We start from the raw sequence: 14,933 nt of genomic DNA, 5'->3' as shown, positions 1-14,933 counted from the left end.
ATCCACGTTTGGGGGGGCTCTTCCATTGCAGGGGTAAGGACCGCGAGAGGAGGGGGTGTGTTTCTAAAGCACTACCATGGTCATGTTGCCAGGTGACCACGTCGTTGACTACCAATCACAACCCTGACATTTCAGCCTTTCTATTTTCTTTTTGATTTGTCTTAATTTTTTTCCGTTGTTTGTTTCTTGTTTGAGTTGACTGCTTTGGGTACTTGACACTTTACATTTGTATACATGTAGATACATTAGGCGGTGATTATATTGGTCCCTTTTTAATGCTGAGATATATTAGCCTAACAATCGGGGTTTCCTTCAGCTTGATGTCAGATTTCTCACAGAGTGAAGCTTGTGGGTAAAAGAGAAAAGAAACTGTATCAATGTTAGAGTATATTGAATTGAGAAACCCATTGGTCCTAAACTTAACACTTGATTGAGATGTATAGAGTTACTGCCCGAAGGAAGAAGAGTTACTAGCTATGTGCTTAACTTTGTGCAGTTCTGACAGAATCTTCCCTGGTGTGAGGAGAGAGGGCAGTGTTTAACCAACAGCAGGTTGAAAGAGATGAAAAGCAGGGATAGACAGAGATGAGTAGAGGAGAGACGAGCACCTTTTTTATACGTTTGCACAGCTTTACTAAAGATATCCAACAGAGAGATGTATATTTAAAGGGGGTCGTCGGGAAAAGGAGGTGTGTAATAGTGCGTATTCCAATCTTTTTTTGTCCTGGGGACCACAAAACCACGAGGCAACCTGTGTGGTGAAGAGAGCAATAAATACCTGTCCAAGTTGGGAGGCCAAATAAGTGCGCAGCTGGGTGTTGGGGGATGGGTGGCGAGTGGAGGGGGATTTCACAATGTCTGTTGCATTCCAAAATATAATCTCCTCGGCACAGCCATGTTTCCAGGCAGATCGGGTTCAAATCAGGCCTTCTCTCTCCCACTTCAGTCCTCCAATGCCCCAAAACCAGCCTGTGGAGTGCAGGGTATTATAGAGCCCTGGGTAGAGGAGGTCTACTCAGTGACTGACTGGACTGCTGCTGGGTGTTTGTGTGTGTGGCAGCCAGGGTCTTTTCTCTGGCCACATCAGCGCAGTGTGACTCACTCAGACTGGCTGGGAGTGTCAGCAGCTCCTCCAGTTGTGGGCACGTTCAAACACGCTCCCCAAACTGCTGGCGCACTAAAAGCCAGGCAGACACTAAAGTGGGCGAAAAACACGAGGGCAGCCACTAGGTGTTGCTCTACAGACTTCTGACGTGTGTTCGGTATGGGCCACTGGCTCACATACATCTGGACATGTTTGTCTTGGTCAGTACACTCTTAACCACACAGAGGAGAGGGTGCCGTGCCAGTGACTTAGATCGAATTCCCCTGCCATTGCTGCAATGCGGTGTCCTGAGTATCAGTCCTTTGCACCTTAATGGGAAAGAAGCAGGTCCTGAATGCACTTTGTTACTGAGAAGGGCACTTTTGTCAAAGAAACGGGTACTTTGAAACAAAGTAAGGCGAATGAGCTTAATATCCCCATCACAAGTGCTGCCGTTAAGCTTGTTTTCTGGTTTTGTTCAGTTTTTGACGACAAGCTGCCAAAAAAGAAAGAAATGTATGTGCGTTTTGGATCTCTTAAGAGAAGTCAGGCAGGTTCAGGAATGAACATGTTGGGTTTTGTGACCATACAAACTTTTAAAAATACAAAATAACCCCATGTAACTGATTGCACTTGAAGATAAGTTTTGGTAAAAAAAAAATATATATATAGTCTATATTCATGTCTTAATGCAGAGCAGGGGACGAGTGGAGGTGGTGGGGCCGGAGTGTGTGTGAGTGTGTGTGCATGGCTGGAGGGTCTCAGGGCAAGCCTGGATAAACAAACTATCTCCACCCATCTGTTCACCAGCTCCCCTCTCATAGCTCCACATATTATCGCAGGGAAGAAAACACAGTCAGACACCAACTCCAACTGCACGGCAGTTCCATCATACACATACTATTTTCCAAGTAGTGGCTAACTAAGGGGTGTGTGTGTGTGAGTATACTTGAAACATCCACACACCCTAAACCATCTTTTCCATAGCTTTTCCCCGCTTTGTATTCTGTTGCAATCTTTATTTGCCTGGGATTTGTTATTGAACAGTTTGACTCCTTTTAGATGAATGTATTCAATAGTCTGTCAGTGTGGACATCTACAATGATCAAGTCAAATACTAGGAGGTAGTAGATAAGGGGTGGTTGATATGTATAGCCTGAATGCCAGGAGCTCGGTGTAGGGTCATGTATATGCATAGGTCTGATGAAAGCCATAGTTCGGTGAGGTGTTAGGCTTCTAAGTTACCCCTCCCAAGCATATGTAACCATTTAAACGGGTGACATTCTTGGGCCTTAGTATTGTGATTTCAAGTTTTATTCCTATTTTATTTCTTTATTCTTTGGCTAAGCCAAAATTGACCCAGATTGCACATAGGACACTCTTATAGAGATATGCCCTAGTTGTTCTCCATGTCTGGTGTATAATATGAAGGTATGAAAGTAATCCCAGACATATATAGAATGAGACCGCCTCTGACCAAGCCACACACCAACAAAGCCCACCCCCTCAATATGTATGCAGCAAATTGTGTGGAATCATACACAACATTTACTTGAGTTCACATTTCTCCCTTTATTTCTGTGGACTTTACAATGGTGTAGATGGAATAGCTTGTCCTTTATGTCTTTATGTAAAAGAAAATGTCTTAAAGGTTCCGCTACAGCATTCCTTTTTTTTCTAACCAACTTTATGGCTATTTTTGTGTGGGTGGGGGTCAGGGTATGGGATGTGGTTTAGGGAGGGTGGGGTATTTTATGAGGTCGGGCAGAGGGGTGTTTTGGGTGGGGTTGGGGATATAAAGCCTGATAGCACTGGAAATAGTGCTATAGCTGAGACAACAAGAGTTTGCACTAAAGTCATGTCCTTGTCCTGCTAAGGGTAGGAGGGCATGAGACCTCAGCAAGGCCCTTGAGTTTCCATGAGCACAGGGTGTTTACACACTCAGCGGTCCAACACAGAGAGTCCATCCATTCCCCTAACCAGCAGACTTGATCATGTAACGGTTCTTCTGAGAAGTATACCAACATTAATTAACCAAACCAAAGCAGAAAAAGACTTTGATAAGTCATTGCACATTTAAGCTGTCTTATCATGTTGAATGTATACAGCAAAGCCTGAAGGTGCTTTGAAAGTTGTAGAATAGTTCACACAGAGGAGACTAAAGTCATGTAACGACAGCGAATCTGAAACTCCCATGTTTGAAATGTTGTAAACATTCAGACCCTATATATAACTTATATAGCTGCCTCTGGGAGGTAGTATGACAACCCTCTGAGCAGTGTGTTCAGCAGCAGTGTCTAGATAATTTCAGGTGTCCTTTAGGTAGAGTGAGTGTTCTCTGGGACTCTGTGGCCTTGTCTGAGGACTAAGCTTTGTTTAATGGGTCCAGTAGCAGGCTGGGGCTCTGTCTGTCTGTCTCACCAGGTGGACATGGGACATGGGTGAGAACGTGACTTAAAACAGAAGGAATGGAAGAACCCCTCCCTCTTTCTAATTGTAGAACACCTTAATCTAACTTCCTAATGGTTAGTTAAAACATGTGGATGTTGAGAAGTGTGGCTGAAAATCTCTGGTGAGCCACTCTTAATCAAACTCCCACTGTATTGTTTGACCAAACTACTATGACTTACTTATAAATGTAAGAAGAGGTGAACCTATGAACCAATTGTTCTACTGGTTGATGTTGTGGTGTAGTTCTCTGCTACTTCGTTGCCCTATGTTCCCATGGTCCCACTCCTGGTGAGACCTCCCAGGCTCAGCCCCTGCCCTCTGTTACTCCGACACACGCTACACTGACAAGGTGTCTCACAACACCTTCAAGAAAATACTTATTATTGGTGTTTATCCAAATCCTCCTGATGTTTTGTTCCTAATTTATTAAGAAAAAGAAAAGAACATGTCTTAAAGCATTCAAATCTACGCAAAACATTTGATAACAATTATAACTGTAATAATCATAGAACAGGAGTGGGTAATGGTGGTGGAGGGTATGTTTTGTTAGTGGTGCTGCACACCTGAATGTCCAGGCTGGTGAAGCACAGCAAGCTGAGGATGACATATGCAGTATGGCACAATGCACAGCGTGGCTCTGGCACTGGCACAGCCATCCCTGGGGCCTATCAGAGGCTATTGGCTTGTTGGTCGGCCAGTTTACTGTAGGAGTCGCTATCTACGTCAGTGGGGTACAATGGTTTGCAAAAAGTGGGAGAGACCAGATCAGGGAAGTTGTGCTGTGCAATGGTTCAGGTTGCCCCATCTTGTTGTGTTTCACTGGGAATTATATGATGTAGCAAAATGGTGGATGATGTAGGGGAGTCACAGAACTGGTGATGGGGGAAATTACAGGGGAATGTTGATTATCTACTTTTCTGTTAGTGCTTCTCAGGTGGAAAGCAACACTGCAATGCATTGCGTTTCAATTTCTGTTTCTGTTCAGTTTGTGGTTTGACCCCAGTAACATCCATTTGTACAATTGCCAAATTGTACCAATGTTTAACGAAATGGTTCCCAGAGCGCGGAAACAGTTGGTACCCCATTGCCATGTGACTGTGACCCCTATTGCTTTACCTAATGTTGATTCAATGGCTTGTCTGTGGGAGGGAGAGTGCTGAGAAGTCTGTGTTAATCAGGTTGAAACATGTATAAAAGTATCTGGGTATGAGAAGCACAGAGGGGAGGGGAGAAGGGTGGGTTCTCTCTCCAGACCCTGGTTTCCATATCTCTAAAGACAGGCCTTTGATTAGAGATCACAGGCCCTCAGCAGGGGAAGCTGAGAGAGAGAGGGAGGGAGGGAGAGAAAGAGAGACTCACTTGTGGTTTAAAGCCACCAACCAATAGAGGATACATTCCATAACTTCATACAGTAATTCCCGCTTTTGAGTCTTGGCGTGGGGAGACGGAGGGGGTAGAGGGAGAGGAACAGTCAGCGTTTTACAGCCGAGTGTTTCAATCTGTCCATTCCACCTCCTACCACCCCCAGTCTGACAGACAGGCAGGCAGTGAGCTCGGCCTCTCCAGGCTTGGCCGTCCAACTGCCTGAATGTCTCAGCTTCTGCGATTGTAACAAAGCACTTTGCGAAAGGCCATCCAGAATATTGTTTGCTGTTTTTTGGGGGTTATTACTATTGTTATTATTGTTTATTCTTGTTGATATTTTTATTTCATTATGGATTATTATTTAAATGCAAAGCTACATGAAAATGAGAACTTGAATATTTGATATTTGGGTTGAAGTCCATTCGAGCTACCGCCCCACTAGGCCATACATACATACACCTCTGGCATACACACAGTCTCATCTAATAGATGCTGCTCAGTGGGGATACACTCAGAGTGAAAGGGTTTTAAGGCAAGGTCTCCTTCATCTCCACATACAATCTCTTTGGAAAACAAGTCATATAATCTCATTGGGAGAGTTGCGCTGCACAGAAACTTCCATAACAGTTGAGAAGCTTTCTGAGAAGGCTAACTGGGTAGTTCTACTTAATGTCAAACATGCAGTACTTTGTAGGTTTAAAGCTAATTTATTTTTATCTCTCACGTCACTTACACATACTGGTTCATTAATGTATGTGGTGTCTCTTTGCTGTACAATAGCGCCCCTTGTGTAGCTAGAGTAAATTGCTGGATCTGGTATCCTCAAATCATTCTGAGACATGAAAATAGGAACGACCAAATTATTGTGCAGTTTTTGTTTGGAGTTAAGGTTTTGGCCTTCACAGATTTTTCAGTCAAATCAAAATTAGTTTTAGCAAAATAGAGTAGTATGCAGACATATAGCAGAAGTGTGAGGGAGAAGAGATTGACTATCCATTATAGATTGATTTCTAACTGTAAAAATCACTATCCATCCATTCTAGTTTAAAACGCTGGGGCACAGACGGGGGCAGCAGAGTATTCCCTGTCTGTCAGGCATGGATGCTAAAAACCCTGTCCTCTTCAGAAAAGTCATTTTCATTAACATTGTCTGTCAGTGTATTTTGGAAGCTATGCAGGGCTATGCAGGGGATAGGTGGTTCTGGAGAATTTGCACTTTTGGCTACAAAAATAAATTGTATTGTATATGAGACCACTAAATCCACACCATCTAAACCATATAATTCCATTTGTTTTGTTCTGTTTTTCTCTTTGTAATATATCCCAAAATGTCTGGCGTCCTTGGTTGAAAGAAAATACGATCTTTCTATTAAAAAAAAACAATGGTTGTGACTTTTTTGTCTGCATGCACATGTTTGTTTATAACTAAGAATGGACACTAGCAAATGCATTCAAGAGCAAGCCTCTGGCAATTGTCATTTCAAATGTCAGGCAAATGGTTTCTGTCTCTATTCTTTTGCCCACACACTAAAACCACATCAAATAGTCTTCCCAAGTATAAGTTTCTCATCAAATATAATCTAAAAACAGCTAATAGTAATGCAATAGTTTGCATAGTTAATGAATATGTATTTGTACATTCACAATGTTTTGCATTTCAATATTTTGTCTAAATCTGCCTCACTTTAAAATCGTCCCACTGAAAAATACAGCAATCCAACCTGTTTGTGAATTTTTTATCATTAAGAATATTATAAATTACACATGTACCTTAACTATCAATGTAATATCCGAGAAATTATTGCTATCTTTTACAGTATTTTTCAATCGCTTTGGTGCTATTTTCACACGTATGTTATGAATATTCAAAACTCTTAGTACAAAACTCCAAACTGGTAACACTTGTAATGCAGCAAGTCTCATATTCAAAACTTTTTCACTATTGATCCCAAATATAAATTTACTGTGGAATACCATTGAGCATAAAACAATGATATCTTCTCAAAGAAATGTCTTCTTTTAACAAGTTTTTTTTCTCCAATCGCTTTGTGCAATTTTCATAAGTATGTGGTCAATTTTCACAACTCTTAGTACAAATTTAATCTAGAAATACAGTTTTCACATTGCAATACGTTCAAAGAAAGTCATTGCCTTTTTACTTTTGTTATGATTCTTTTCTCATTTGTTAAAATACATTTTATTACTTAATCTGTTAGCTCTTAATTGATAATCACTAAATTGAACACAGTGGCCTCCATCATTCTTAAATGGAAGAAGTTTGGAACCACCAAAACTCTTCCTAGAGCTGGCCGCCCGGCCAAACTGAGCAATCAGGAGAGAAGATCATTGGTCAGGGAGGTGACCAAGGTCCCGATGGTCACTCTGACAGAGCTCTAGAGGTCCTCTGTGGAGATGGGAGAACCTTCCAGAAGGACAACAATCTCTGCAGCACTCCACCAATCAGGCCTTTATGGTAGAGTGGCCAGACGTAAGCCACTCAGTAGAAGGCACATGACAGCCCGCTTAGAATTAGCCAAAAGGCACCTAAAGACTCTCAGACCATGAGAAACAAGATTCTCTGGTCTGATAAAACCAAGATTGAACTCTTTGGCCTGAATGCCAAGCTTCACGTCTGGAGGAAACCTGGCACCATCCCTACAGTGAAGCATGGTGGTGGCAGCCTCATGCTGTTGGGATGTTTTCCAGCTGCAGGGACTGGGAGACTAGTCAGGATTGAGGCAAAAATGAATGGAGCAAAATACAGAGAGATCCTTAATGAAAACCTGCTCCAGAGCGATCAGGACCTCAGACTGGGGAGAAGGTTCACCTTCCAACAGGACAACAACCCAAAGTACACAGCCAAGACAACGCAAGAGTGGCTTCGGGACAAGTCTCTGAATGTTGGAAAAGTACAGGAGCAAAGTACAGAGAGATCCTTAATGAAAACCTTCTCCAGAGTGCTCATGACCTCAGACTGGTTGGAAGGTGAACCTTCCAACAGGACAAAGACCCTAAGCACACAGCCAAGACAACGCAGGAGTGGCTTCGGGACAAGTCTCTGAATGCCCAGCCAAAGCCCGGACTTGAACCCAATCGAACATCTCTTGAGAGATCTGAAAATAGCTGGGCAGCAAAGCTCCCCATCCAACTCCCATCCGATTTATTGGAGGACCAAAAAAGGTCGATACCGATTAATCGGCTGATTTTTATTTATTTATTTGTAATAATGAGAATTACAACAATACTGAATGAACACTTATTTTAACTTAATATAATACATCAATAAAATCAATTTCGCCTCAAATAAATAATGAAACATGTTCAATTTGGTTTAAATAATGCAAAAACAAAGTGTTGGAGAAGAAAGTAAAAGTGCAATATGTGCCATTTAAGAAAGCTAACTTTTAAGTTCCTTGCTCAGAACATGAGAACATATGAAAGCTGGTGGTTCCTTTTAACATGAGTCTTCAATATTCCCAGGTAAGAAGTTTTAGGTTGTAGTTATTATAGGAATTATAGGACCATTTCTCTCTATACGATTTGTATTTCATATACCTTTGACTATTGGATGTTCTTATAGGCACTTTAGTATTGCCAGTGTAACAGTATAGCTTCCGTCCCTCTCCTCGCCGCTACATGGGCTCGAACCAGGAACTCCAAGTCTCAGAGCGAGTGACGTTTGAAACGCTATTAGCGTCGCACCCCGCTAACTAGCTAGCCATTTTACATCGGTTACACCAGCCTAATCTCACGAGTTGATAGGCTTGAAGTCATAAACAGCGCAATGCTTGAAGCATTGCGAAGAGCTGCTGGCAAAACGCACGAAAGTGCTGTTTGAATGAATGGTTACGAGCCTGCTGGTGCCTACCATCGCTCAGTCAGACTGCTCTATCAAATCATAGACTTAATTATAACATAATAACACACAGAAATACGAGCCTTAGGTCATTAATATGGTCGAATCCGGAAACTATCATCTCGAAAACAAAACGTTTATTATTTCAGTGAAATACGGAACCGTTCCTTATTTTATCTAACGGGTGGCATCCATAAGTCTAAATATTCCTGTTACATTGCACAACCTTCAATGTTATGTCATAATTACGTAAAATTCAGTCAAATTAGATCGCAATGAGCCAGGTGGCCCAAACTGTTGCATATACCCTGACTCTGTGTACAATGAACGCAAGAGATGTGACACAATTTCACCTGGTTAATATTGCCTGCTAACCAGGATTTCTTTTAGCTAAATATGCAGGTTTAAAAATATATACTTCAGTGTATTGATTTTAAGAAAGGCATTGATGTTTATGGATAGGTACACGTTGGAGCAACGACAGTCCTTTTTCGCGAATGTGCACCGCATCAATTATATGCAACGTAGGACATGCTAGATAAACTAGTAATATCATCAACCATGTGTAGTTAACTAGTAATTATGATTGATTGATTGTTTTTTATAAGATAAGTTTAATGCTAGCTAGCAACTTACCTTGGCTTCTTACTGCATTCGCATAACAGGCAGGCTCCTCGTGAGGCAGGTGGTTAGAGCGTTGGACTAGTTAACCGTAAGGTTGCAAGATTGAATCCCTGAGCTGACAAGGTAAAAATCTGTCGTTCTGCCCCTGAACAAGGCCGTCATTGAAAATAAGAATGTGTTCTTAACTGACTTGCCTAGTTAAATAAAGGTGTAAAAAAATAATTTAAAAATCTGCAAAATCGTCGTCAAAAATACCGATTTCCGATTGTTATGAATACGTGAAATCGGCCCTAATTAATCGGCCATAACGATTAATCGGTCGACCTCTAGTGCCAAGCTTGTAGTGTAATACTCAAGAAGACTCAAGGCTGTAATCGCTGCCAAAGGTGTTTCAACAAAGTACTGAGTAAAGGATCTGAATACTTATGTAAATGTGATATTTCATTTTTTATTTTTTTTATAAATCAGCAAAAAAAAAAAAATGTTTTTGCTTTGTCATTATGGGGTCTTGTGTTTAGATTGACGAGGGGAAAAACTATTTAATCAATTTTAAAATGAGGCTGTAACCTAACAAAATGTGGAAAAAGTCAAGGGGTCTGACTACTTTCTGAAGTCACTGTATATACAGTGCCTAAAGGCAGATTAACCAGCATGGCTTGACCAGCTTAACCAGCATAGCTACCACAGCATTCTACAGCGATACACCACCCCACCTGGTTTGTGCTTAGTGGGACTATCATTTGTTTTTCAACAGGACAATGACCCAACACACCTCCAGGCTGTGTAAGGTCTATTTGACCAAGAAGGAGAGTGATGGAGTGCTGCATCAGCTGACCTGGTCTCCACAATCACCTGACCTCAACCCAATGGAGATGGTTTTGGATGAGTTGGACCACAGAATGAAGGAAAGCAGCCAAGTGCTCAGCATATGTGGGAACTCCAAGACTGTTGAAAAGCCTTCTAGGTGAAGCTGGTTGAGTGAATGCCAAGACTGTGCAAAGCTGTCATCAAGGCAAAGGGTGGCTACTTTGAAGAATCTAAAATATATTTTGATTTTTTAAACACTTTTTTGGTCACTAAATGATTCCATATGTGTTATTTCATAGTTTTGATGTCTTCGCTATTATTCTACAATGTAGAAAATAGTAAAAATTAAGAAAAACCCTTGAATAAGTAGTTGTGTCCAAACTTGACCGGTACTGTGTGTGTATATATATATACACTGCTCAAAAAAATAAAGGGAACACTTAAACAACACAATGTAACTCCAAGTCAATCACACTTCTGTGAAATCAAACTGTCCACTTAGGAAGCAACACTGATTGACAATAAATTTCACATGCTGTTGTGCAAATGGAATAGACAAAAGGTGGAAATTATAGGCAATTAGCAAGACACCCCCAATAAAGGAGTGATTCTGCAGGTGGTGACCACAGACCACTTCTCAGTTCCTATGCTTCCTGGCTGATGTTTTGGTCACTTTTGAATGCTGGCGGTGCTCTCACTCTAGTGGTAGCATGAGACGGAGTCTACAACCCACACAAGTGGCTCAGGTAGTGCAGCTCATCCAGGATGGCACATCAATGCGAGCTGTGGCAAGAAGGTTTGCTGTGTCTGTCAGCGTAGTGTCCAGAGCATGGAGGCGCTACCAGGAGACAGGCCAGTACATCAGGAGACGTGGAGGAGGCCGTAGGAGGGCAACAACCCAGCAGCAGGACCGCTACCTCCGCCTTTGTGCAAGGAGGAACACTGCCAGAGCCCTGCAAAATTACCTCCAGCAGGCCACAAATGTGCAAATGTAAAATAGGGTCACCAAGCAGTTAAGTAATTGTAACATTTATTTTAACAAATGAGAAGAGAATCATCAAAAGTAAAATAAGGTAATAAGGTAATAATTTTTTATGAAAATGTATTGCAATGTAAAACATGTATTTCTAGACAAAACACTGATTAATTAAGGATTGGACTCTTCCCCCCCCCCCCAATTTTCACCTAAAATCACATACCCAAATCTAACTGCCTGTTGCTCAGGACCTGAAGCAAAGATATGTATATTCTTGATATCATTTGAAAGGAAACACTTTGAAATTTGTGGAAATGTGAAATTAATTTAGGAGAATATGACACATTAGATCTGGTAAAAGATAATGCAAGAGAAAGGCCACAATATACTATTCCAGGTTAGGCACCATTTAGATTTTGGCCACTAGATGGCAGTGCAACGTTTTAGACTGATTCAATGAACCATTTGAATTTCTGTTCAAAATGTTGTATCAAGACTGCCCAAATGTGCCTAAGTGGTTTATGACTACATGTTCGTAACTGTGCACTCTCCTCAAACAATAGCATGGTATTCTTTCACTGTAATAGCTACTGTAAATTGGACAGTGCAGTTAGATTAACAAGAATTTGAACTTTCTGCCCATATTAGATATGTCTATGTCCTGGGAAATGTTCTTGTTACTTTCAAATCAAATCAAATTTTAGTTGTCATATACACATGGTTAGCAGATGTTAATGCGAGTGTAGCGAAATGCTTGTGCTTCTAGTTCCGACAATGCAGTAATAACCAACGAGTAATCTAACCTAACAATTCCACAACTACCTTATACACACACAAGTGTAAAGGGATGAAGAAATGTACATAAAAATATATGAATGAGTGATGGTACAGAACGGCATAGGCAAGATGCAGTAGATGGTATCGAGTACAGTATATACATGTGAGATGAGTAATGTAGGGTATGTAAACATATAAAAGTGGCATTGTTTAAAGTGGCTAGTGATACATGTATTACATAAAGATGGCAAGATGCAACCTCATGCTAGTCACATTAGCCTATGTTAGCTCAACCGGACACTGATCCCGTAGAGGTTAAATTAGGTGAAAAAGTGGTTGTATGATTTTATGTTGTACTTAGTCAATAGAAATATGCTTAGAGTTTTTAAACAACTGCCTTTTTTCACCTTTATTTAACCAGGTAGGCTAGTTGAGAACAAGTTCTCATTTGCAACTGCGACCTGGCCAAGATAAAACAAAGCAGTTCGACACATACAACAACACAGAGTTACACATGGAATAAACAAACATACCATCAATAATACAGTAGAAAAATCTATATACAGCATGTGCAAATGAGGTAGGATAAGAGAGGTAAGGCAATAAATAGGCCATGGTGGGAAAGTAATTACAATATAGCAATTAAACACTGGAATGGTAGGGTGTGCAGAAGATGAATGTGCAAGTAGAGATACTGGGTGCAAAGGAGCAAGATAAATAAATAAATACAGTATGAGGATGAGGTAGATTGGATGGGTTAGTTACAGATGAGCTATGTACAGGTGCAGTGATCTGTGAGCTGCTCTGACAGCTGGTGCTTAGAGCTAGTGAGGGAGGTAAGAGTCTCCAGCTTCAGAGATTTTTGCAGTTCGTTCCAGTCATTGGCAGCAGAGAACTGGAAGGAGAGGCGGCCAAATTAAGAATTGGCTTTGGGGGTGACCAGTGAGATATACTTGCTGGAGCGCGTGCTACGGGTAGGTGCTGCTATGGTGACCAGTGAGCTGAGATAAGGCTGGGCTTTAACTAGCAGAGACTTGTAGATGACCTGGAGCCAGTGAGTTTGGCGACGAGTATGACGCGAGGGCCAGCCAACGAAGAGCATACAGGATCTGTTTATGGGTTTTGTACTAGGAGTTGTGAAAATGTACCGCATACTTTTGAAAAATGCACCAAAGCAATTGAAAAATAAATAGGATATTCTGGTATTAGGAGCTCCCACCTCAACTATATATTTTCCACATGCAGTACTCAGGACATCAGTTCCGCCTCAAGATGGCAGTATCCTTTCTAGAATGACCTGAATACTGAAGCTACATCCCAGTAGTAACTTGCTACTGCACACACAAACTTGCTGCTATTCATTCTGCTGAATCCACCACAGCGGAAGCCGGCCCAGCCATCAAATCAAATACATTGTTATTGGTCCAATACACATGGTTAGCTATAGACGCTAAGCAGACCATGCTGAACATTCAAGTACAGTACTATATTTTTTACCCACTTAAGCAAATACATAAACACACCACCATTATGCTTCTTGATGCTTTCTTACGTATTCTGAAATGTGTGCACTTTGACTCTTAACTTTAATTCCTACATTTTTGCTAAGGTCTTGTACTCTGCCGTGTCCACTTACACAGTTGTGTGTGTGTGTGTGTGTGTGTGTGAGTGTGTGTGTGTGTGTGTGTGTGTGTGTGTGTGTGTGTGTGTGTGTGTGTGTGTGTGTGTGTGTGTGTGTGTGCGCACGTCTGATTCCCTCAGGGTGTCCTGTGGGGTGAACGGAGTCACGTGACGGCTCCCTCCAGTCCCCTCACTCCAGGCCCTGCTCAGCCTGCCCCCTCCCACCACCCCACACACACACACATCTAATGCTCCACTAATGACAGTTAAGCAGACTAAGTCCACTGTGTGAGTTACATATTCTCACAAATGGTGTTATCTCGTGTGTTATCCATGTGGTTATAAATGTTTCCTAGCCTCAGCCTGTGATGAGAAGGCATACTGTCGGGAAAGTGTCCAAATCTCCACTTATTCTTCATCTTCACTGAGATAACGTCTATTTGTGCATGTTTGAGTATAATGAATCTAGTATTTTTGTGGAATACTTGAAGCTAACATAATCTATTTTCAAACAACAAAACGTGAATGGAGAACACCTACATTATACATGACTACAGTGAAGTGCAGAATGTCTTTAGGCTTGACGTGGTTGGTATCTCCGACACAGTAGGATGTGGTGTTATTTTCCAGGTTTAGGCCCATGTGTTGTAGTCTAAACATATTGGATAAGACGCACAGTAACACTGGGGGGGTAAGAGATGCCTGGGAGCGGTTGTCTACCGTCTCTGGTGACACCACTTTATGTGTGTGTGTGTGGGTGGGTGTGTGTCATCTTCGTTATGACCTGAGGTAGTTGGGCACCCTGCTGTTTTCACAATGAACACACAGAATACATGTTTTCTTTCTTATGTTGATCAGGGACAGTGATCCTTGACCCCTGAACCCTGCCACCCTCCTCTGCATCTACCCCCACTCTGCCCAACTCCCACCAGGAAGTATTTTGGGGGACGGGGGAGGCTTGGAGCCTCGCCGCTGGACATTCCCCTCCCTAGAGGAGAGGACTGAGGTGCATTTAAACCACTGCGGCAAAAACCCCACCAAAACTCTGCAGTCATTAATATGCAAAAATGCAAATGAGGAGGTAATTAAGAGCCTGAGCTCTCTGGAGGCTCTTTGATTGCTAATTAATTCTAATCTGCAAAGAAAGGGGGAGGGGATGCAAAAAAAGGATGGAAGAATATAGAGATATAATGAAAGAGGGTCCAATACCTGAATTTCTTACATTCCTAACTTTAGAAATCAAAGTTATTACCTGGGGTCATACGCTTAAAAATTATCCTAGTCATTTCATCCAATAACAAAATGGTAGATATAGGTCACAAACATTTTGGGAGAATAGCAATATGTACTTGATTCTTTTCAAAATAAAGAAA

This window comes from Salvelinus alpinus, chromosome 6, assembly GCF_045679555.1.
Source record: "Salvelinus alpinus chromosome 6, SLU_Salpinus.1, whole genome shotgun sequence".
In the NCBI taxonomy this organism is placed as follows: Eukaryota; Metazoa; Chordata; class Actinopteri; order Salmoniformes; family Salmonidae; genus Salvelinus; species Salvelinus alpinus.
This window is presented reverse-complemented; position numbering follows the sequence as displayed.